The 25,331-nt window shown below is 53.9% G+C and overlaps 1 protein-coding gene across 1 annotated transcript in view; it reads left to right on the top strand.

Moving 5' to 3' along the window:
* The window catches only part of PTPRE (protein tyrosine phosphatase receptor type E), a 94,850-nt gene that overhangs the window by 11,577 nt on the left and 57,942 nt on the right, over window positions 1–25,331 (top strand). Inside the window, exon 2 of the mRNA XM_070432094.1 lies at window positions 20,924–20,946. The gene's annotated coding sequence lies outside the window, so the exon portion shown is untranslated. The remainder of the gene's footprint in view (window positions 1–20,923; window positions 20,947–25,331) is intronic.

Below are 25,331 nucleotides of genomic sequence, written 5' to 3' on the forward strand. Positions count from 1 at the left end.
AAGCACTAAAAGCACCATCATCGTTTGGCTCGGAAAATCGATGCGCTCCGCAAAAGCCATGAGAGGGGATGTTCATTTCCCAGGTGCAGCCCTCGGAGGGGCTTTCTCACTCCAGGTCCGGGCACTGCATTGGCGGTGCCCTCTGGGCTGACAGTTAAAGCAAAGCTTCAAGACGCTGTATTTGCAGGGTTCACCCGACACCCACGCGTGCCGTGTGCCGTGTGCGTGTGTCTGTCCAGCGTGTTTCGGGCCGCGTCCAAAGGCACCGACAGTCCCTCTTATTCTGAGGAAGCCGTCCTCCGGGTGGCTCCTGATTTGTTTATCTGTTGCTTCCTGGCCTGCCCCCTCCTTCGGGGAATCGTGTTTGCTAGGGACAGGCCTGTTTGTTTGCTCAGAGCTGGGATTCCTGAGCAGGAAGGAACTAGTGGAACACGTCACGCCGACCAGGCACTATCTTGACTGGCTTTCAATGCACATGTGACCGTTGGTTTGTATTGATGCATCTGACCTTCTGACGGTCCAGTGCCGAGCCACTTCCTTAATGGCTTTCCTCTGAGCGCCTGGCCGGGGCCAGATCTTCTGGTGTGTGACATCCGCAGGCGTGTCTGACCCTGACTCCTCCTGCCTCCGCCTGCAAGGCCGGCTCAGTAAACAGCGCACACGCTCTCCTGGGCCCGAGCGCGCATGCGGCCTGGGAATATGTGTCTACCCACCATGGGGTTTTATAAAGCACAATATTTGATAAATGACGGCCGCTGGTGATGTCACATCAGAAAAACAATCACAGCATTTGGTTTCATGGGTCCTTCTTCCAGCCCAACTTTTATAGAGGAACAGGGCACTGAGAGCTGGGTCAGAGGTCAAGGTCACCATGAATCCGCTTTCCCACTGGAAAAGGAAGACCAGCTGTACAGCCATGGGCAGTGGCATGTCTGTGGACGGCGGAGATGGCTGGGAGTGGATGTGTGTCTACGGTTGTCAACTCCTCATTAATTGGAGGCCCACGGACCCGATTGCTATTCCAAATCACTTGGAAATGACACATGTCCCACTTAATCTGAAAAGCAAATTTACACCTTGGATTGTATACATGTCAAGTTACAACATTAGGCCATTGTATTTGGGGGCAAGACGCTTCATATGCACAAAACAGAATTAGGGGGGACTTTGCATTCACGGTGGCTTCCGTAATTAGGTCCTGTCAACAATGGTTTCTCAGGTTAATGTCTTCCAGGCTGTGTGCTGTGCAAATAGTAGAGTTATACATCCTTTCAAATGTTTAATTTACTATAGAAATCCTTAATATTAATGCAATAAAGTATTTCAAGTAAGTTACTTGGAACTATGAGCTGTAAGGCAAATAGATTTTATTATTATTATTATAAAAATTATTTTTATTATTATTTTCTTCATGCCCAGCCGGCATGGCTCAGAGGTTGAACGTTGACCTGTGAACCAGGAGGTCACTGTTCGATTCCTGGTCAGGGCACATGCCCAGGTTGTGGTCTCAATCCCTAGTAGGGGACAGGCAGGAGGCAGCCTATCAGTGATTCTCTCTCATCATTGATGTTTCTATCTCGCTCTCCCTCTTCCTTCCTCTCTGAAATAAGTAGAAGTATATTAAAAAAAAATCAGTGAAGGTGCCAGTAGACACTTTATTTATTTAACAGATCCAGGTGTTGGTCAAGTCTGCACCTGGGCCAGGTGCCAGGGACGCTCAGGTCTGGCAGTCACGGCCCCTTGTCCTCAAGAAGCTGCTACCCGAGGAGATTTCCGAAGGCTCCCCGGACTCTGCCCCCGTGCCGGCCAGGCGTGGCGAGGGGCGTGGCCTGCAGCAGGCGTCCGAGGGGTGCGAGGAGCGCAGACATTTCCCACCGTTTTGGCCACACGGACTCTTTTCTCCACGACATTCCTGAGCTTCTTGGTCTTGAGTCCAGCTTCTTAACCTGGGTCTCTTGGGAGTTTGCGGCCGGAATCCTGAGGGGCTGTAAGTGTAGCCGGGGAAAAGCGTGCACCTTTCTTTTCATATGACTGGCTTCCGTTATAATTCCGTAGCCCTCATGCCTTGAGATTGCTTTAGAACTCATTTTTTAATTTATCCACAGTAGCATCCGTTCGCATTCGGCGTCCAGTTCATGCGTCTGGACAAAGGCAGGGAGCTGTGTGCCCAGCACCATGACCAAGAGGGACAATGCTGTCCCCTCCCCAAAGCAGATTCTCTCGTGCTGCGACTTCGCAGTCAGACCCTCCAAGCCCACTGCCAACCCCAGCAGGCGCGGGTCTGCTCTCCATCCGGGAGTTCCGCCTTTCCTGCCGTGTCATGGAAATAGGATCGTACCACGGAGCCTTTGGTCTGGCTTCGGTCACTCGGCGCTCGGACCTCAGAAGCATTCTTGGGGTGGCGTGAGTCACCAGTGCGTCCGCTTTTGTCGCTGCCCAGTGTTCCATTGTAGGGATGTTCCACCGTGTGCGTAGCCCTCCCCAGTTGGGGGCCATTGGGGAGTTTCCAGTTTGGGGCACTTACAAATAAAACGGCTATAATATGCCTGTGTAGGTGTTTGTGTGAACTTAGGTTCTCTTACGTGTTACGTATATTTAACTTTCTCAGAAATTCCCAAACCATCTTCCGTAGCGGTGTGCCCTTTGCTTTCCCACAGCAGTCTGTGCGTGTCCCAGTTGCTCTGCATCCTCGCCCACATTTCATATCGTCGGTTTTCTCCTTTTCTAATTTTTGCCATTTGTATAGGCGTCTGGTATCTCGTTGCAGTTTTAATTTGCATTTCCCCGGTGACGAATGGTGTTGAGCACCTTTTCGTGTGCTAATTGGCCAACTGCCTCTCTTCTTTGGTAGTGTCTGCTCCGATCTCTTTGTCCGTTTAAAAAACCGGGTTGTTGGTTCTGCTATATTTTATTGCACAGAATTAACAGCCTGATTTTGAGGATAAGCTTCACTGATGGCCAACGGGACCCACGTCGCCAAAACGGTTAAGAGCCCTCGGGAGACACACTAGCTGTAGGACATCTTTATTCTTGAAATGCTTGCCTTTCTTGTGGCACGTCCGCCCTGCTCAGAGACCGCCACACACCCTTGCCAGGGCAGCAGCTTCCCCGAGAGAGAGTGTGCCGCCACCCCATCATTCCTTCTTCCTGCTCTGTGTACATGGACCGGGATTTCAGAGCCTCGCCCTGCAGTGTGGGTGGGATTCCGTATGCCTCCCTCCCCTTCTCTCTCTTTTATTTTTATTTAGGAAATTCTTTGGCGGTCTTTGATTTTTTACCCAAGTGGGAGGGCTCCTTCTTTGCAGGAAGACATGTGACCAGCCTATCTAGGCGGACGGGCCTATCCCCCTTTAGAGGTAGGAGCTTTCTTAACGCAGGATGAAAACAGGACTGCATGTTTGATCGTCGTCTGGGGTTAGCAACACTGTGGGTTGACATATTCCTTTGTCCTGGTTTCTGACTTTTTATCACAGTTCTTCATCAGAACTCATTTCCAACAAAAATGCTTTTAATCTATTTGAGATATATATATTTTTAAAATATTTTTTTATTTCAGAGAAGAAGGGGAAGAGAAAAACATCAGTGATGAGAGAGAATCATCGATTGGCTGCCTCCTGCATGCCCCACACTGGGGATGGAGCCCGCAACCTGGGCATGTGCCCTGACAGGGAATGGAATGCGACCTCCTGGCTCCTAGATCGATGCTCAGCCAGTGACTGACCCAGGCCACCCGGGCTGAGATATATATTTTAAGTCTCTTGTCAACCTTTGTGAAGGGGCAGCTAAATTTTGATTTAGTCATAACTGAAGCTGTGAGTCAGGTTTCAGTACACTCTTCAATGGTCACCATTTTTAGGAACGATAATGCTTATTTCTGATCAATATATTAGTTTTGTGCTTCTTCTGTTTAGGAACATAAGGAAGACTATAAGGTATAGATGTCTTGCTATAACGTTTTTATTTTAACTCAATGAAAGCCCTTACTGGGGACTCTTGTCTTTCCACCAGAAAGGGAAAACAATGGAAAAGAAAAGTAAATGTAATATTTATATTGAAAATGAATTTGCCCCCTAAAGTAGGGCCACAGTGCAGAGCTCTGCCCTGTGTTAATCATTGCTTTCAAGAATGTGCCTTGGTGATAAGGAGGTGCCCTGGATTGTATGTTTAGCACCCTAGGGCCAAGCATATGCAAATGCATGTTAAGTGCTGATGGTGTGGGGAATAGGAGACGTGGAGAAAGATTCTTAGCTTCTAGCTGTGTGTCGTCTCCAAAAACCACGTAGATCTACGCAGGGAAAAGGACAGAAAAGCGTTGGGAAGGTGTGCTGTGGGGTCCCCGACGGTCTGCGAAGGTCACGTGGGCCCATCACTGAGGCTTCGGTTTCCTAGTGTCCGCTCTCCGGCCCGGCCCTGAGGCCACAGAGCGAGAGGGTGGGAAGAGGTGCTTTTGCTCACCTGCACACGTGGGTGCTCGGGGCCTCCCGTCGCTCACCTGTATCAGTCCCCTATTGCTCTGGGACAAACTCCTAAACACTTACAGCTTAAAGCCTCACCCGATTCTAACCCCACAGTTTCCGTGCGTCAGACGGGTCACAGCGTTGTCTGTGTCTCCTTGCTGGGTCTCTGCTCAGAGTCTCGCAGGGTGAGATCGGTGTGTCTGTGCTCCTTGCTGGAGGCTCTGGGGCGAATCCAATTCCAAGGTCATGCAGGTGAGGTCCCTGTTTCCATGCTGGCTGTTGGCTGGGGGTGGTCCTCAGGTTCTAGACACCCCTGTTCCTTGGCTCCTGGCCACCTCCTCCCCCTGCACAGCCAGCAGCGGTGGGTGGAGTCCGCCTCTTGCTTTGAATAGCTCCGCCCTCCCTCCTGCCACCCTTCCCACTCCTCTGTGCCTCTGTGACTGTGCAGGGCCACCGACAATCCAGAACCATCTCCCTGTTCTAAAGTCAGCTGATTAGCAACCTTAATTCCATCTGCAGAGTCCCTTCCCAGCAGCACGCGGGGTCGTGTGCGGTGGAGAAAGCTGAGAGGTGGGGTTCTTGGGGGACAGCTTTAGAATTCCGCCTGCCCCCCTCTGCACACACATTAACTGCAGGGTGACCAAACCCAGGGTCTCCTGCCTCCCGTCTGCGGTGGGGGGATGTTCCGGGCCCGAGACGGTACCTGCTGGGAAGTTCTGGGAGATTCCCTGTTCGGCGTTTACACCTGGCGGGCTGCATGATGCATGTCTTTAGGGAAATTCTTTACCTAAATGAAGATGATTTTCCTCTTTCCTGAAAACATGGCCACCTGCCACACTGTGGATGGGAATGAGGGCCTGTTTATACCGGGGGCCAAATTAAATTCTGGGAACATTCTCAGGCACGACAGACAAAAGCACGCTCCACCGTATGGCATCGTTTCAGTTTCCTAGGAATCCCCTTGCGAGCGTCATCACAAATTGATGCTGAAAAGCCATTTAATTGTGCTGCGAAGACGGTGCCCTGGCATTTCCCAGAGAAAGTGATCCTCCAGGGGCTGCCCAGGGCCGCCTCCCTCCCCTGGGAAGACAGATCTTCCCTGTGGGGTGGGAGGGTTGGGGTTCCCTCTTCTCTCCCCAGCCCCCCACTCCTCCAGGCTGGCCCTTTTTAGGCTGAACTGGACACCTGCTAGTTAAACAATGAGAGAGAGAGAGAGAGAGAGAGAGAGAGAGATTGAGAGATTCCAGTGAATTCTGGGACCATCATAGATGAAGGCTCTTTGCAGGGGACAATCTTGGAATCACAGCAGGGAAGATGAGGTTCGACTCCCCCTTTCCCTCAGCGCCACCGCGGTTCGTTGAGAGCTGGCGGCGCCGCAGACCCACTCAGGGCTCGCTGGTGCCGGGGACTGACCGTGGAGAGCCGAGTGTGACCGCGGCTGAGATGATGTTCTTGTCCTTCACGGTGTGAGGGTGTGAATTTGCTTTAGGGCGAGAGCCACACGCACTTGCCTTTGGACAAATCCGCCCTTCAAGAAAGGAGATGCTGTCTGCCAGCTGAGCTCAGCTGTCCCCCCGAACGGGCAGCCTTCATCTCCGTGGGGGGCAGCTGGATGGGCGCAGGGTCCCACGCCTCCTGAGCAAACCTGAGGCTGGTGTCAACCCCCAGGACCCCCTCTCCAGCTCCTGGAGGCTCAGCGCGGTTCCCGCGGTGCCTGTGCTGCAGTCAATGAGCTGCTCGTTTCTAATTCCGCTTCTGTTTAGAACGACCGAGTCGCAGGCAATAGGGTGAAGGCCTGGGGCGGGGGGAGGGTGGGCAGAAGGGGTCGATGCGGGAAAAAGAGGACACATGTAATACTTTCAACAATAAAGATTTAATTTAAAGAAATAAAAAAAAAGCTTAAAAGTTTTTAAAATGACCAAGCGTTCATCACTGGCAGCCTTTCGAGGCCATGAATGCTGACCCCCGGCCAGGGACGCGGCCTGCCTGGGCCGCAGCAGAGGGATAGATCTGAGACCCCCCCTCCCCTCCTGCACATCCTCCCCGGGCACGTTCTCCTGCAGACGCCGCTCTGGACTTTCATTCCCGAAAATGCTCTGGGTGCCAGGCAGCCGCTGCCCTCAGAAGGGGCCCAGCACGTGCCCGGGGAATGGAGAAATGAAGGGCTTCCCCCGAGCAGAGCATTGAGCTGTGGACACTGCGCCGGCCAAGGCAGGGCTCCCTCCGGAGGAACAGGAGAACCGTGTGCTATGGAAGCAGAGGTGGGGCGGGTCGGAAAGAGCGGAGTGAAGGGGTGAGAGGTCAGGTCAGCCGCTGAAAGCTGGAGAGGGTGCTCTGATTAACATCAGATGAAACGTCCCTTCCAACCTGAACCCTCCGCCGCCTGCCTCCCTTCCCCGGTTCCTGGGCAGCTGCCACTCAGCAGTCGTGGGGGGACACGTACCGCCCGTTCTGTGCTGGGCGCTGGCACAGCAGCCCCGGGCGGAGTCACAAACACACGGGCCAGGCAGGGGGGGTCCTTGGACCAGAAGAGCTGGGTGGGCCTGAGCCGGGAGGAGAAGGACCTGCCCCGGCCACAGGGGGCGCCCTGCTCAGGGTGTGCCCAGGCCAATGCAGAGAATGCAGCCCAGGGGACATATCTTCTGATTTTTTCCAGGAGAGGCTGGGCATCAAGCTATTTCTGTGAGATGTACAATTTTAAAATGCGAACAACTGCACACACGTATATACACACACGTGCACGTGTATGTGCGTATGCACTTCTTTTATTTTAATGTCTTTTTTTACACCTGGTGAGTTGAACGGGATACGTTTCCTGGTTTCCTGGCGGCATTTGCTCTCCGGGCAGTGAGCTTCCCCCCGGATTAATGCATTTCTGGTTCATTTCTCTACTCCCATCCCTGCCCTTTCCACACCCCAGCTCCACCCCTCCATCTGACTAGGACACACGCCAGTCCCCATGGCACTGCCGAAGGCTCTGTGTCTACGTCCAGGCTCTCTTCGCTCATGGACGCAGGTCCCAGAGCCCCCAGCTTCAGCCGGGTGATTCGCAGCACGGGGAACAGGCCAGGCGGCAGGGCGGCCCAGGGCTCCCTCAGGGGCAGTGCAGGGTCACCGTGAGAATGTCACGCTCTGACCTCACCAGCGCAGCCCAGGCGGTGTCACCAGTGGAGAAAAAGGCAAAGAAAATAGGCAAAGGTGAGCGACTTGTTATATCTCGCAGAAATGAATGAGGTCAGCATGGGCCCAATGCAGGCCAGCTCTCTTCAGCCAAGCAGGAGGCTTGAGATCAGTCAGAAGCAATGAGGACATCAGGGATTGAGTGCTGTCCACTCACCTGTCTAAAACCAAGTTTCATAAAATAACATTTTTCTTTAAATCGTCTGAAATTCTTGATGTAAAAAACAAAAACCCCACAATCAACTAGGCACCTATGCCTTTGTGGGGTCTCAACTTGATTCTTTAGCTTTAGAGCCAAAACCGAAGTCATGCAGCATCCATCAGGGGTGGGTAGCCAAGTGTGATCCCTCCGCCCAAGGAGCGTGGTTCCGAGGGGACAGGAATGACGCCTGACGCTCGCCGCAACGTGGGTGAACCTGTAGGACACCAAGTGTAAGTCAGGTGCTGTACGATTCCGCTTAGACGGGTCCCTGGAGCAGTCAAAGCCACAGGGATGGACATCACAACTGTGCTCGCCAGCGGCCGGGGGAGGGGCAGGGGGAGTTGGCGTTCAATGCGGACAGAGATTGCGTTTGGGAAGACGAGCGAGTTCGGCGATGGTGGTGGCGATGGTGGTACAGCGATGCGAATGTGCTTCATGCCACAGAACTTTTCCACTAAACAATGGTTAGAGCGGTAGGTTTCATTTACGTGTGTTTTCCCCTGATTACAAGAAAATGTCGCTAGAGCAGGAACCTGAGGCTGCATCTCTGACCAGGAGGCCGAGAGACGCTAGGGAGTTTCTTACCTCGTCCGTCTAACAAAGCCAAGGACGCTGTCATAGCTTTACCGTTGGCCTGGCTCTCTGCCAGGAAGATCCCGTGAACTTGCCCGTGAACTGGAGGGGAGGGCTCACACTGTCGGTCAGAGCGCCGTGGCTCCTGTCTGTATCACTGTGCGTACATGTCTGCTTTCCTGAGTTCCCAGGTGGGTGCGTTCCTCTGTAAGAATGGCCTCTGTCCAGATGAGTTCATTCTTCCCCCTGAACTATCTGTGGGGAAGCCCCACCCAGGCCTGACCCGTCTCTGCCCCCTGGGAACTGTTGAGGAGTAACACCTCCCTTGTTCTCTCTGCCTCCCCATCTGGCCTGAAGGGCTTCCGGAACTCTGTTGATTCTTGAAGCTTCTTGTCACACGCATCCCACCCAGGTCGGGTGGGGGGTGGGGGGTAGGGAGCAGTCTTCGGCCTCCTGTGGCCTCAGAGCCCCAGTTTGGGGGCTGTAACCCGAGGACCCATCCTCCACGGCCCGGCCCCAAACACTTGCTGCCTTGAATGGTTGGAGGCTCCTGGGCAGGCGCCCGATTTCATTTTCTCGGGCCCTGGAATTGGAGGCCTCGGTACCATGTTATTCGGGGAAGAGGGAGGGGGTGGGGGGGTGGGGGTCAGCACTTTGCACAGGGATTTTGTCTGTCCTCCCCTGGCTTTTACTTCCAGGCTTCCCCAGCCTCACATCGGCCAGTCGACAGGCGGCTGGGAGTGGCCATGCCCAGAGCTGGGCCTGCCCGCCAGAGGGGGGGGGGCGTGCAGTGTGGACTGGGAGGCACCCCCGCTCAGCACGTGCGGGGTCCGTGCTGCTGTGCGATGTTGTTGGACATGGAGCTAGGATTAGACAGTGTCGTCTGTGCATCGCCTGAGACACGGAGACGGGCAGAGCAGGGTGACGAGGAGCTGGCCGGTGGCCACGGAGAAGCTCCCAGCGTGGACGGCAGAGGGGACCGTGTCCCTGTCCAGCCCCGTGCACATGCTCCCCGGCTTTCGGCTCCGCGTCCCTGGGCCTTGGTACTCCCCGCTCTGCTCTGGCCCCTGTTTGGGGGGGCCTTTCTCTTGACAAACGTCAGCAGCACTGAGTGCCACCGGCTGCAGAGGAAGCGGGTGCGGACGCCGTGTGTGGCCTCCTCCACCGGAACTGCGTTTGTCAACAAGCAGACTCACTGTTGTGACACAGCCTCGGGAAGGGCCCTGTGTCCCCAGGACGGCACCAGGCCCACGAGAGTGAGGCATTTGGCCTGAGAATGGGTTTCTTTTTCTCAAAGCTCCAAAGGGCGTGTTTTCCTGTCACTGAGGCATTTCCTTCCGCAAGATTCGTCACCCGTCCCACCTCACCTGACCGACAGAAATGCATTCTCTGTTCTATTTGTAACCCTTGCTGACCCCTGGAGGAGGTCGCCATTGGTGGGTTCTGGCCTTGCTGACCCCTGGAGGCAGTTGCCATTGGTGGGTTCCGGCCTTGCTGACCCCTGGAGGTGGTCGCTATTGGTGGGTTCCCCCCCGACCCTACACTGTAGTTGAAGATGAGAAGGAAGGAAATTGCCGGTCAGAGCACCTGCTGGACCCGGTGTGACTGCGACGTCCACCCTGGAGGCTCCGGAGGTTCCGGAGAGGCCAGGTGTGCGTGAGGCTTCGCCTCGAGGGGCAGGTGGCCCAACACAGACGGCAGCGACCTGGGAGGTGGCTAGAGGTGTGGGCCAGTTGGCACCCGACAGAGCAACACCTGGTGAATCCGACAGAGGCTGGGCAGGGCCGTAAAGCAAGGCCGCCCTTCTTCTGGGTCGTCCCTTCATAGTCAGGGAGGGGGCGGGCTCCTGTGTGTGAAGGAGGGTCCTTCTCACTCAGAGTCCATAGTCTACATCAGGGTTCACTCCACAGTTCGCTCAATACCATATTTGGCAAATGTATATGTGATGTAGCGAATCCTCAGAAAATGCCCTAAAAGTTTTCTATCCTCTACCAATTCATTCCCCCTCCCTCCTGACCCCTGGTAACCACTGATCATTTCTACGGTCTCCTTTGTCTTTTCCAGAACGTCACATACACATGTGTGGCTGTTTGGATTGGCTTCTCTCACTTAGTCACATCCGTTTACGGTTGCTCCATGCATTGTCATGGCTCGATAGAGCGCATTTCTCTCTAGTGCTGATCTTAGTGGGGAAACATCTAGTTTCTCTCTACTAAGTATTGTGCTAGCTATAGCTTTTTTGGAAGATGTTCTTTATTTTTTTTAAATATATTTTATTGTTTTTTTTACAGAGAGGAAGGGAGAGGGATAGAGAGTTAGAAACATCGACGAGAGAGAAACATCAATCAGCTGCCTCCTGCACACCCTCTACTGGGGATGTGCCCGCAACCAAGCTACATGCCCTTGGCCGGAATCGAACCTGGGAACCTTCAATCCACAGGCCGATGCTCTATCCACTGAGCCAAACCGGTTAGGGCTGGAAGATGTTCTTTATAATGTTAAGGGAGTTCCATTCTATTCTTAGTTTGCTGAGATTTTTATCATAAATAGGTGTTGGATGTTGTCAGATGGTTTTTCCTGTTTCTATTGATGTGCTCATGGGATGTTTCTTCTTTGGCATGTTGATGTGATGAGTTACAGTAATTGATTTTCATATGTTGAGCCAGCTTTGCATACCTGGAATAAATACCACTTAGTCATTGTGTATAATTCTTTTCATACATTGCTATGCTTGATTCACTGATATTTGGTTGAGGATGTTTACATCTGTGTTTGTGAGGGGAATTGGCCTGTAGATTTTTTGTGATGTCTTTGTCTGATTTTGGTATTAGGGTAATGCTGCCCTCACGGAATAAATTAGGAAACATTTCCTCTGTCTCTGTCTTCCCAGAGAGATTGTAGAGAGTTGGAATAATTTTTTTCTTAAAGTTGGGTAGAATTCACCAGTGACTTGTCTTTGCCTGGTACTTTCTGTTTTAGAAGGTTATTAATTTTTGATTCAACTTCTTTAATAGATACAGTCCTATTCAACTTGTCTAGTCCTCTATTTTTTAAAAAAGAGAAATCCAGGTTAACTACAGTTTGGGTCCTGAGTGAAACAGGAAAAGACAGCGCAGGTGTCCTAAAAGGTACCGTCCATGCATTCACTCACTCATTCATTCATTCATTCATTCCTGAATTTACAAGGAAAGTGATTGCCACACAGATTAGAAGCATTAAGTTTATTACTGGGAAGATGTCTGTATTAACACATTGCGTACCGCATAGAAATCTCTAAGACATTCGCCAGGGACCGCACATTTTGGGGCAAACTGCACGTTATTTAAATCATCATAATGCACTTTAGGTGTTGTTTTTCAATAATTATAACATTTTTATTTACAAAAACAATTAAACAATTAAAGTTCCTAGTACTTTTTTAACGTATGGTACTGCGTAAAACATTTTCCTCTATGAAGAGGGACCAAACAAAATTTACATAAGTATCTAGATTGGCTCCTTTTTCTATGGGTGTGAAAAACGAGAACACTCGTGAGCCGTCCTTAACAGATGGCTCGAGAAACATGAGACAACTCCCGAGCGGTACGAAAGGTGTTTAAGGCCACACTTTTCAAATGGCCTGAAGCACTTTCTTCACTGTGGTTTAAGGTGTACCTCCTCTGTGAGCTCGCAGCCCAGATTTCTTCTTTTTTCACTCTTGTTTTTATTTTTTTATTTTTTTAAAATATATCTGTTTGTTTTCAGAGAGGAAGTGAGAGGGAGAGAGAGTTAGAAACATCAATGATGAGAGCGAATCAGGGATTGGCTGCCTCCTGCAGGCCCCCCACTGGGGGTTGCACGTGCCCTGACCGGGAATTGAACCGTGACCCCCTGGTTCCGATGCTCAACCACTGAGCCACACCAGCCGGGCTTGTTTTTATTCTTATTTCCCTGCTGATAACGGACGCTGAATCTTGAACGTAACCAGCCTTGCAGTGGCCAGGAGGAAGTCTTGTTAGCTGGATGCTATTTTCATACTTTCTAGGTTCCATTTTTCCAACCCGTTAGGTTACTCCCCATACTCTGTCCCAGTTATACCGGATTCTTTATAGGACAGTCAAGACCCTGCATCCATGGGACCCAAGGATACAGGCTTCTTACTGCTCTTTCCAAAGGTCCTTCATCAGCTTCTCCTGGCCCCGGGCCTGCCTCCACGCCTTGGCCCCGATTCTCACCTTGTGCTTCTGCACCTGTTAGAGCTGTTGTGGCTCCGTGGGGTCTCACCCCCAACTTCACCTGGTCCCCTCTGACCCTGAGCTCCTGGAGACACACACACACACACTCGTCTATTCACAGCTTCGCTTGGAGTCCCCAGACCTGCAGTAGGTCCCGTCAGTGCCTGCACTTGTGAGTTCGCCATCGTCCAGGCGTCACCGGAATTCATGACCATGTAGCTCCATTAGCCCCCACATGGGCGACTTTCTCTGACAGAGAAACAAGGGGTTCCCGCTCGCCCCCCTCTGCTGCGAGCGTGCATTCAGCCGGTGCCAACGTGCTGGCCTCTGAAGCGGAGCTGTGGGTGTGGGGAGCCCCCCCCACCCCCACGTGCCCGGTCTGTGTGTGGCCTTCTTCGGGGCATAGAAGTGCTTTCTTCAGCACGCACAGGCGAGGACGCTCAGGCATTCAGGGGCGACCCCAGCTGCAGCCTCGTTCTCCCCGTCGGCGGTGACAGCCTCCCCTTTGGCGGGAGGTGAGGGAACAGTGCGGGCCTGTGCGGAGCTGCTGGCAGGCGCCCCTGGAGAATGAAAATGCTTCCTTCCCCAGCGGCCTCTCTGGGCAGTGAGGCCGGGGGAGGTGTGACCAGGGTCCGTTCAGCCGCCTTGGGGCGCCCTCCCCCCAGGCGCCTGGGGAGCCTGTGGCCTCAGCGCCGCCCCCCCCCCCCCCCCCCCCCCCCCGTTTCTCGGGATCCTTGGAAGGTCGTGCGCCTGATTCCGGGTTTCGGTTCAGAGTGGATTCCGTGGTGGGCGTGTCACCGCCACATGACGTGGGTGTCACTCCTACGGAGCTTCTGAAATTGGAACTTCCGTTCTGACGTTTTTATCACCATCCAGTGGCAGGAAGTGGACGCTGCCTCCCTGAGGTTTTACCCTAAATGTCGGAGCCGGGCAGGGACCCTCACACACACACAAGGGAAGCGCTGCAGTCAGTAATCCCCATGGTGACTAACAGAGCACGCCCCCCCCCCCCTTTCTGTGGCTATTTTAAGCCCCTAAATGGATTTGCACCCCGTGGAAATGTGTGAGAAGTGTGGATGGCCCTGGCCCATTTGGCTCAGTGGCTAGATCTTCAGCCGCGGACTGAAGGGTCCCGGGTTCGATTCCAGTCAAGGGCACGTACGTTGGTTGTGCGAGGTGCTTCCCCCCAAAACCTGCCCTGACGGCTGCAGCCCCCCAGCCCTTGTTTGTCAAGCCCACAGAGTGGAAGCCAGTGACAGAGGGCGGTCGGCTGCTGTGGTTTCCAGCTCCGCCCCTTACTGACCGCGTGACTCCGGCAGCTGGCCTCAGGTCCTGGCGCCCACGTCCCTGGATCGATCTCCTCGGCATCACAATTTCCCAGCATTCTTTCTGCTTCCCTGTAACTGCATGTCCTCCCGGACTCGATCTCAGTGAGGACGCGTGACAGGCTCAGACCCTCAGGTATCACGCATTCCCATCAAGGAAAGGAAAGGTCATCACGGGTAGATGGGCCCCTGGCTGCAGTGTGGCCAGCGTGGCGCCCGGCAGACCATCAGTGCTGCTCTGACTCCCGGGTACGTGGCTCCCCCCACCACCCACCCCCGCCACGCCCGCCCCTCGCTTGGGCTCACGGACTCACCTTCTGAGTTCTCAGGCTCCTTCACACACACTGTGTCCTCGGATCAACCTCTGAAGCTGCCCGTGACCTCGTGTGCAGAGGCCACTGGAGTCCAGGGAGGATGCCGGGCCTGCCAAGGGTCACCAGCTAGCAAGGTCACCAGCCTGCCGCGGGGGCAGCGGGCAGGGCTCTGGCTGGGGGAGCGCCCACTCCTTGCCTTCCTCGCTCCCTCGGACTTGGATTACTGGGCAGACTCCTGGCCAACCTGAGGCAGGTGAGGACCTGGGGTGCCCCCCCCCGAATCTGAGACCCACACCCACCCCCTCTGACATCTGCATGTTGGTTGACCCGAACGCCTGGGATGATGCAGACCGTGGAAGCTGCTCAAGTCCACACATTCTAAGATGATTTCTTGAGTTGTGAAGAAAGAAAACAGCCCTGGTCAGTTGCTCAGTGGTTAGAGCGTTGGCTTTTGGACTGAAGGGCCCCAGGTTTTCGGGGGGTGTGCGGGAGGCAGCCAATCGATGCCTCTCTCTCACATCGATGTTTCTCTCTCTGTGCCTCTCCCCTTCCCTTCCACTCTCTCTAAAAATCAATGGAAAATATTTCCAGGTGAGGATTAGAAAAAAAAGAAAGAAAACCATTTTCCTTGAGAGTGCTGAGCGCACTGCGCCCCCCCCCCACCCCCCGCCACCCCCCGGGAAGAGGACAGCTGACCGTTGCAGGTGGACGGACAGACTGCCAGCAGACATCGCGTGCCTGTGGCCGGGCCTGCCCAGAACGGGGCCGCATGTCTGTGCTGTAACGCCGTTTTGTTCCCAGTGCCTTCCAGCGTTCCCCCTGGTGGAGGAGAGAGCAGGACAAGGCCAGGGGCGGGAGGATAGGCACTTGTCCGCCTGTGGACACTTCTTTTTATTATTATTATTATTATTATTATTTTAATCCTCATCTGAGGATATGTGTTTTGTTTGTTTGTCTTAGAGAGAGAGAGAGGAAGACAGAAACATCCATCTGTTACTCAGTTGCCTTCCTCACGTGCCCCTACCAGGGGCTGAACCCACCACGAAGCCTGGGGCCATGTCTGTGCACAGCTCAGCGATGCGTGTGCCCGGGCTCCTTTCCCCGTGAGCTCCCTGCTCAGTGGAGACACTCACACTCGGCTTTTCTCTTTCAGGCAGCAGGACACAGGTGATGCTCAGGCTGGTCCCCGCCCCGCCCTCCCCCGCCCCCCCATTTTAGAACCAGCCTCCTCTTCCTGCATCTAACACAGATTCTTAGCAGAGAACTGATGGGTCAGACCAGCCGTTAGGTGGAAGGAATCGTTAAGCCAAAATATTGAGGCAGGTCAGACTCACCCCTTCACCGTTTGTGCAGGGTTGGTGGTAACTGGCATTTAATTAACAGCATCAGTTGTTATTTCTAAATTAAGAAGCACAATGTGAGTTTCCTCTCATTCTGGGTCCAGGGGAATACTGGGCCTTCTGAATAATTACTTGATGCCGTGACTCATCCGCGAGGTGGCCGTGGGGACCGTGGCTTTGCCCTGGGCCTCTGCAGCTGCTGCTGCTCACAGCTGAGGGTAAGGACAGTCACCAGCCCAGCCCTGCACACGCAGGCTCAGCAGCCTGGCCTCGGGCTCCTGGTGAGCAGCCGGGGTGGGGCATTTCAAATTGACGCTCTGGGAAAGGACACCTACGAAGTCGGTTCACTGCCTGAGGATTAGAGGAAAATCATTTTCTCTGAGGCTCGGGGAACATTTATTAGAAGAAAAACGTCTTCTGAATCAGGTTTAGAGTGGAGTCACCATGAGCATCATGCACCCTAGAAGCCCGTCCTGGGGACCTTTCACAGCGTGACCCCAGTGGGAGGAGTGAAGCAGGCCTTGCTCTCCAGAAATGCTCCAGGCTCAGCCCCATTCACCCGGGCGGGGCGAGGAGAGACAGTGTCAGGTAGAGTGTGATCAAGGCGCTGGCTAAGGTCAGCAAGGAGGCACAGGGCCTGCAGACAGAGCAGTACCTGGGTGAGGTCGCTGCCACCTGAGTTGCTCCTCTAGCCCACCTCTCTCCTGCCTGGCCCAGGCGGTGGAGACACTCAGGTGTGTTCAGGCTTGGTCACCAGGGCTCTCCATACGGGAGCTGACCTCAAGGGTGACAGATTTAGAGAATCGCCCGGAAGGAGAGAATGGTCCTCGGGCGTGTTTGGGCAGCAGCAGGTTCGGAGTCACAGCATATTTGCTCCCAGTTGACAGCACCATGACATCATTCACCCGTCAGCCCAGGGCTCCGGACGCCTCCCAGGCCAGGTCCTGTTCCATGCTCATGGCCATTTCTCTCTGGTGTTAATGGCCCTATGTGTGCTATAAAATTACAGCTCGGCGCGGGTGGAGCAGTTCCGGCGGGTGATTCTAGGTGCTGGAGTCGTGTTTTGCTCTTTGCAAGGTTGGGCCGCACCGTGATGTGGTCTCTCCTTATCTGGTGAGGGATCCGGACCAGACCCTGCAGCGAGGCCACTTCCTGTAGGAGCACCACCCCAGCCACTGCCTGGCCTGGCCTCCCCACCCCCAGCCACCCCAGCCACCGCCTGGCCTGGCCTCCCCGCCCCTGGCCACCCCCAGCCACCGCCTGGCCTGGCTTCCCCGCCCCCGGCCACCCCCAGTCACCGCCTGGCCTGGCCTCCCCACCCCCGGCCACCCCCAGCCACCGCCTGGCCTGGCTTCCCCGCCCCCGGCCACCCCCAGCCACCACCTGGCCTGGCTTCCCCACCCCTAGCCACCGCCTGGCCTGGCCTCCCGGCCCCCAGGGTGGATTTCCCCTGCTCTGTGCCCTCACACCACCTCTCTATGGTACAGCTGGGCATCCTCCCGGGTCTGGTCTCTGGAAGTCAGTGATGGTGCCTGTGTGCCGGCCAGACCTCTGCAGCCAGCTGGCCCAGGCCTCTGTGAGCCAGGCCACTCCCGCCCACTCACCACCTCCACAGGAAGTGTGTGGCCCGCCTGGGCTTTTCCAGGTCTTTCTGGCGCACAGACCACAGGGGAGCCCTTTCTAGAGTTAGGAGTTCTCCAGGGGCAACGTCGCCCTGAACAGGCTGTGCCCCACCACGAAGGTGGAGATTGACAAGGGAATTCTCTTAGGGGAAAGGAGATGGACACATGTCACGGCAGTGTGGGCTGGATTCCCTCATGGGCTCCCCCGTTCGGCCCAGCCACGCGGGGTCTCAGCGACCCTGCCCTAGGGTCCCCGCTGCCCATTGCCTTGCTCTGTGCGACACTAATCAAGTCTCAGTCTTATCTTCAAAATGGGACTCAAACTTTTCCAGCTGGTGTGGCTCAGTGGTTGAGTGTTGACCTATGAACCAGGAGGTCACGGTTCAATTCCCAGTCAGGGCACATGCCCAGGTTGTGGGCTCGATGCCTAGTGTGGGATGTGCAGGAAGCAGCTGATCAATGATTCTCTCTCATCATTGATGTTTCTGGCTCTCTCTCCCTCTCCCTTCCTCTCTGAGATCAATAAAAATATATTTAAAACATAAAAATAAAATTTTTAAAAATGGGACTCAACCAGCGTGGGCTGTGGGCTGTGCGCTGTGGGCGAGACAACATCAGCGGCCGCCGAGGGACTTGACTGACCATCAATCTAATAGCTTCTCTGCTTCCCATTTTTGGAGGACGGTGCTGCCCCAGTAAGACCGGGGGCCTCTCCGTTGCGGAAGGACACTGTGCAAGCTCCTCGGTGCCGCCCCTCCCCCTCCAGGAGCCGAGTGTCCCGGCTCCCCCATTTCGGAATGTGCTCATTTCTCCTTTTTCAACGTCTCGCTCCATCGTGTGCAGCCATCTGCACCAGGGCCCGGCTGGCGTGAGCGGGTCCTCTGCCTGGTGGTTTTTCTCGGCTTCTCCACTGAGAGAAGCTGCCGCTTGTGGTTTCACGCTGACATGGGTGAGCCCCAAGCCCATACCATGTGTGATCTATTTGTAGAGCCCGCGGTTCTATGTATTCTCTCGTTGTTTGACAAAATAAAATGGGGGATGGGGAGGTAGAAGAGGGCAAAGGGAGGCTGCGTGGGGTGGAAGGAGACTTGGCGTGGGGTGGTGGACACACAGTGAACAGATGACGTGTTATGGAACTGTACCCCTGGAACCTATATAATTTTATTCTCCAATGTCACCCCACTACATTCAATAAAAAAGAGAGAAAATGGAAACAGCACAGCATGAGTTGAAGGTTTAACTGAAAAGTATGGGTTGTGTTTGATTGCGAGGTGCTCGATGGTGCTCCTTCATCCATTCAGCCGGCCGTGGACAGGGTGCCCATCTGGTTCTCATGCGACTGGGGTTTTCCTTGGGGTTTGCAGTCTGGCTTGACTCAAGCCTGCAGCCCTGCTTCTGCATGTGATAGGCTTCTGCTTGTCACTGGTCTTCTTGCATGCTAACATGACTCAGCATTCCATGCTGATGTGACTCGGCGTTGTGTTGTGTGGAAGGTCGTTTTTAGCATTTCTAGGGATCCTGACGTAGGAAGGGTTCCTTCCGCTCCTGCCTTGTCCCATGTTTTGTCCCAGGCAGACACCACAAGTCACTCTCTCCAGCATCTTCCTGGATTCTTTCTGGGGGGTTGGTAGGGGTAGGCTCTATAATAAGTTACTCTTACAAGCCGAAACCGGTTTGGCTCAGTGGATAGAGCGTCGGCCTGCGGACTCAAGGGTCCCAGGTTCGATTCCGGTCAAGGGCATGTACCCAGGTTGCCGGCACATCCCCAGTGGGAGATGTGCAGGAGGCAGTTGATTGATGTTTCTCTCTCATCGATGTTTCTAACTCTCTATCTCTCTCCCTTCCTCTCTGTAAAAATTCAATAAAATATATTAAAAAAAAAAAAAAAAGTTACTCTTACATAAAAGCAGTTCTCCCCCCTCCAGTGGTCACCACAGTGCCCCGCACCTTCCGGCCACTTGCTGTGTTACACTGGGCTCCATTGCACGCTGGGAAACCTGTGACTTCATGTTACTCCACAGATAGATGTCCGGTTGCTTTTTTGTAGCTTCAGTGGAATTTTCTATGTAGGCATTCATGCCATTTGAGAATTGAAGTAGTATTGTTTTTTTTCTTTCCAATGTCTATGTCTTTTATTTATTTTTCCTGCCTTATTGCACTGACTCGGACTTCCAGTACAATGTTATATATGAGTGGAGAAAGTGGACATCTTTGCCTTATTCCCAGTAGTGGAGGTGGGGGCGGGGGACATTCAGTCTTCCCCGTTAAGAATAATGGTAGCTGTGCGTTTGCCCAAGTAGATTTAAAATTCCTTAGTAACCAGAACTGTTACTTTTGCTTCTTTCACTCTAAACCTACTTCATGGGTGAGCTTTTCAGTTAATACAACGTGTTACAATGGCGTAGAGTCTTTATTGTCTTTGCTTTAAAATAATGTGGCCTGGCCATGACTAAGGTAAGAGGTAGTCTGTTCTGGTGGGAAAATCCATGTACTGCACTGGACATGTAAAAACCGTGACGACCGATTTCATTGTCTCCCGGTGACGTGTGCGTTGACAGCCGAGCATGTCTCCAGCCATAGGCTCAGAGCAGGCGAAGTGCCGCACTGGCCACTCACACAAGAACAAGGGAGTGTGTCTGTCACCTGAGGAATGGACAAACAAAATGTGGTCTCCTCAGGGAATCGTACTCATCCACGGAAAGGAAGGAAGTGCTGGGGCAGCCTACAGTGTGCTAAGTGAAAGCAGCCAGCAGAACATGTCGTATTGCAGGATCCCACTTATGTGAAACTAGAGGCCCGGTGCACGAAATTCGTGCAAGAGTAGGCCTTCCTTCCCCCAGCTACCAGCACTGGCTTCCCTCTGGCACCCGGGACCTGGGCTTCCCTCTCAGCCCCTGCTTCGTCCGGAAGGTCGTCCGGAAGGATGTCCGTCTAATTAGCATATTACGCTTTTATTGTTATAGATGTCCAGAATAGGCGAATCCGTAGCCAGCAAGTAGATCTGTGGTTGCCAGGACTCATGGGGTAGGGAGAAAAGGGGCTGGGGTGGGGAGTGGGGCTGGGGAGTTTATGAATGAAAAGGCATGGAGGTTTGGGGGGGGTGAAAATGTAGAATGAGATAATGGTGATGGTTATGAAACTCAAGAATATGCTAAAACCCACTGAATTGTATACTTTGAACGGGGGGACTTTATGGTGTGTAAATTATATCTCAATAAAATGTCTTTAAAAGAACATTAGAGTTAAATCAGTGGGGAATGAGGAAGTCGAACGGTGGTTAACTGGGGCGAGGGGATACCCCAAGCAGGTTTTAAGTAGGTGTCTCTAGGGAAGGTGGGCTGAGGGGATGCCTCGGCCGGGGGTGGGGGAGGGTCACTGTAGGCTGCAGAAGGAGCAGCTGACTGATGGGGCGTCGTGGGGGCTAGCGGCCAAGCATTTCAGACCTCGGTCAGCCACCACCTCCCCCATCAACCGACAACCAGAGAGTCCAGGAGAGTTTGGGGAAGGACCCTTCTGAAAGCTGAGGATTTCAGCAAAAAGCATGTATGGTCCTGAAGATGCAAAGCCTCAGGGAGACGCGAGCAATGAAGCAAAAATGGGCACGTTCAACCCCTGATGGAGAGAAAGAAGTGGCTAGAAGGGGCAGCTGAGCGTTTTAACCAGGAAACTGACTCTTTCTTTCTCTTTCTTTTTCAGACTATAGCCAGCGTTGTGCCTGGGTGAGTACCACATTTACAAAACTATTTCTGATGTGGCGTCGACTGCCTAAAAAAACGTGTGAGGTTTCATTGTGAGAGAAACATTCCCTTCTAGAGAAAGAAGGCCATATGGGCAGCGTGTTATAATCGAATTTTATGCCTTAACTTGCTCGAACTGGCTCGTATCACACTTCTTGTTACTTTTTTTTGCATTTAAAATCTGGCTCAGCTGTTCGGTGTCCTGAAATATATTGTTGAGAACACTGTCTCCGCAAGCTTTCCTTTCGCTGCCTTGTCCCGACTCTTAAAGGGCCTTATCTTATCTCGGGGGCGCACCTTCGACGATGGTTAGGGAGACCAGGCACGCAATTGCATCGGTGGTAAGGGCTCCTCACATGCTCTGCGGTGGGCAGAACTGCTGACAAGGAGCTATTCTGGATTGCACTTCTGTCTGTTTGTTTTTTAAAGGTGTTGTCCTCACATAATTGTGTGCCTTTTGACATCCAGGCCACAGTGCGTGGTCTTGATGTCTTGGTATTTAGACAAAGAAACACCAGATTCTTTTTTTTGTTCTACTCAACCTACAGAATGGGGTTCCGTTCCCTCAAGAGACCGAAGGAAGAGCATCTGAGAGCTGTGGCAGCGGCCGCAGCGCGCGGGCAGGTGGCACCAGGTGTGCGTGGAGGGGGCGCTCGCTTTTAGCGAGACCTCTAGTGAGGGAACCAGAGGTGGGCAACCAGGGATCTTTATTTCTGAAATGCCTCACCTGGCTTGACATACCTGAACTCCGCTCTGAATTAGCCTGCGGTCAGTGGGTCCATTATTTGGCCCTGATTGGCTCTCTCTGTGGGCAAGCCCTCCGTGGTGCCCTTCCGTCGGCATAAACGCTCATGGCTATTCCTGGGGTGATGAAAGGCATCTTTGTCGGTGGGCTGTTGCTCTCGTGAAGGAATGGCAACCGTCGTCAGCGATTTCAGGAGAGAGAACAGGGAAGTCTGCAGGTGCTGCCTCTAAGCCGGTCGTGTTGTCCACCGTCTGTCGCATCATCACTGGCTGCTGTCCGTTCTGAATGACATGATCTCCTTGGGCAAGTGTCGGCCGTGGGACCAAAGAGAAGGGTCATGGCTGGGATGAGATCCGTGGGATAGAGACTCAGGTACAAGGAGTCGGCAGTCCCTGTCGCCTCCACGTCTCAAGCCAGAGGTACCGGCTCATTCACGCGGGTTCGAAGGAATATTAACACGCTCATCAAAAGCAGGGGTCCCCACCTGCTGGGGTGAAACTTCTGAGGGTCAGGCCCCACAGACGCGTCTCCTTCTGAAACGCAGGCGCAGATCTTGGTGGGTCACGGGGCTGACCTGACTCCCTTGGCGCTCGGCTCAGCGCCGGCCCCTCCGCACCAAGCCCTGCCCTCCGCCCCCTCTGGGACCGCCTGGCCTCTCGGCTCGTTGACTGTGGCCATGTGTGGGCAGCAGTTCACTCGGCTGTGAGCCTGGGACCCCTGCATCCGGGGCTCCCCACCTCCCGGTGTCGCCTCAAAGCCAGCGACAGACTCACAAGTTCGTCCACGGGGTGAAGGTCACTGAGCACCGTCTAGGAGTCCGCGTCTTACCTCCGTTCCCACCACAGGCCCTTGGGAGCCAGAGCGGCTTTGGGCTGCACCCCCTCTCCTCGGGCCCGTCCTTTGCCTCCTTTCCGAGAGGGAAGTTCTGCTTCGGGAAGCTGGGGTCCTGGCGTGAAGGTGCTCCTGATCCAGGAATCTCTCTCTGGAATCCTGATCCGCCGCCTCTGGAATCTACCCGCTGGGTGTTGGGACAGAACATCAGACTGGGTTTTAGCCCATGGCATTTCCATTGCTAAACATTTGGTCCAGAGCTTCCGGATTTCAACTCACAGAAAAGAGTTTATTTCTAATTTGTGGAATTAGAAACTTGCTTCTGAGTCAAATAGCTCACCCTGGCTCGGTGGTTGAGTGTCGACCCACAAACCAGGTTCGATTCCCGGTCAGGAAACATGCCTGGGTCGAGGGCTCAGTCCCCAGTAGGGGATGTGAAGGAGGCAGCCAGTCCATGATTCTCTCTCATCATTGATGTTTCTCTCTCTCTCTCCCTCTCCCCTCCTCTCTCTCTGAAATCAATAAAATAAGATAAGAAATAGCTCACCCTGAGCAGGACGGGAGAGAGTAAGCGTCCTGAGGATGGAGACTGTCCCCACGTGGGGGGCTGGCTGCAGAGGGAGCCCACAAACTGTGCCCGCCTCCGTCCCTCCCACCTGTCAATCATCACTTCCTAGGATTATTGTGACATTGAAGTGCGGTGACTCAGTAAGCACGCAGCATTGCTATTATTAACATCATCTCGGAAGTGTGGCAGTTGCTTTCAACTTTTAAAGACGGCGTTTACCTGGGTAGCAGTGTGCATGCCGGGACTCCATGGATAGCAATAGCACTTTCCTGTCCTAGCCATTATTCCTCCTCTTTCATTCAATAAACCGATACTGTGCGAATAATTGAATTTTTTTAAAGAGTCAAACATTTTCCCAGTTAAACAGGATTCAGAGGAGTCTTTTTAACACAGCCACTCTTTCTCATAATTTTCTTTTTTTAAAAAAAATCTGTATTTAAAAATAAACTTTGGAAGTAGTGCCATATTTCTTACCCATCATCTGATATGACCACAGTTCCCTCACGGGGAGGCTGCTTGCAAGTCCGAGGCTCTCGGTTGCATGGTATTTAAATAATGCGATGGAACTTCAGAATCAAGACCGTAGGGAAGGCACAGAATTAAGGTTTAAATATGTGCTCTGGGCTATTCGAGGCGCTACATTGTCATTCCAAGGGGTATCTTGACTATTTCCCTTTGGTTCATGGAAGTACGGAGGGAATAAAAGAAAACTGAATTAAGTGCTACTGTTAAATAACACTGAATTCGGTTTTAAATTTAACCAGGAATGTTCATTCACCAGCCTTGTCCTCCCGCACGCTCCACGCGTCCTCCCCCACCCGTTTCAACGCGTGTGATTTTTGTCCCCCGAATCATTTTTCTTCCTTGGAATTGGTCTGAGTGCCCACCATGGCAGGACAAAGAAAAAGAATCTGGAAGTTTTCAATGAAGCATGTTCTGCAGCGGCCGGGGGACCACTCGGTCCCCGCCTGCCCCGGCCGGCTCGTTCCTGCTGACTGACCCGCCCGTGCTCCACATCTGCGCTGAGTCTGCAGAAACCCGTGGGATGCGCGCAGCACCGCAGATCTGACAACTCACACGACATCCGGCTCCCGCTTCCTTCCTTTGCCGGTGCCTGGACTTTTATTAGCATCCTTGGATCCCGCGGTTTCCTTTCTGAGCAAAAAGCCTTTCTCCCACCAGAGCAGGGAGTCCCCTGGAGACTGGATGAGAAGGAAGCCGCCAGCCACCTAGAAGGATGTTTCTGGAGCTGCTGGTGACAGACAGACTCATCCTTTGACTTCCACTTCCATCCCACCCCCAGGAAAGTCCCGCATTCTTCCGAGAAGCTTCCCGAAAGGAGTCTGCTGCGTCATGGTTGGTCAGGCACCGGGGCCTGGGCAGGAGCGTCACAGTTTCCCCTCTGGGGGCACAGGACACAGCTTCCCGATATAAACCCACGCCCGGCCCCAGCTCCCAGCAGGCCCAGCTCAGAGCCGGAGGAATCCTCCTTCCAGAGACCCCCTGGCAGCCGCAGGCAGGAAAACATGGATGGTCGCCGGCCAGGATGGCTCCCCGGGGCCGCCCCAGGAGCACGAGAGGTAAAGAGAAGCTCGAGGAGAGCCTTCTTGTGAGGGTTTACGTCGGGGGTTGCAGTGGTGACATCCCTAAGGCATTTAGACCTGGGCTCCAGGATGCGGCGTGAAGCTCTGGGGAAGGGAGAAGTTGGCAGGCGGCAGCGGGTGAACCTCGCCCAGCCCTGGCAGGAAATCTGGGCGTGGCCGCAGGAAACCCCGTGGTCCTGGCTCCGCCAGGCAGTGCCTGGGCTGCTGGCTGTCAGGCCGCCAGGAACCCGAGGGCAGGCCCGCCTCGGAGGAAAACAGTCCCCGACCATTGTGGGGCCCTGGGCCGGCCGCGCACATCAACATCCCACCCCTGTGAAGCGGACATTTCCTATTTCTATCACCCAGACCGCCCTCCCATTGTCCCTAACAACAGGACTTGGGAAGTGGCATGTGGTTCCCGGGACCCGGTGAGAAAGGGGGTGGTGCCAGGGAAGGGGGCAGGGAGCTGGTCGCCAGGGAGACCGTGTTCAGGGCCACGAGGCGGGGCCGAGTTCTGGGTGCAAGGCTGTCCTCACCATGTAGGAGCAGATGGTGTCCGTCAGCTGCAGGCCCGGCGGACCCCCAGGAGGCGGCATCATCCACCCTGCGTGAGGGCAGGGACTGATAGAGCCTTTTCGGT

The sequence above is a fragment of the Myotis yumanensis genome, unplaced genomic scaffold, assembly GCF_028538775.1.
Source record: "Myotis yumanensis isolate MYYU_CA2020_CCGP unplaced genomic scaffold, mMyoYum1.0.hap1 SCAF_13, whole genome shotgun sequence".
NCBI lineage: Eukaryota > Metazoa > Chordata > Mammalia > Chiroptera > Vespertilionidae > Myotis > Myotis yumanensis.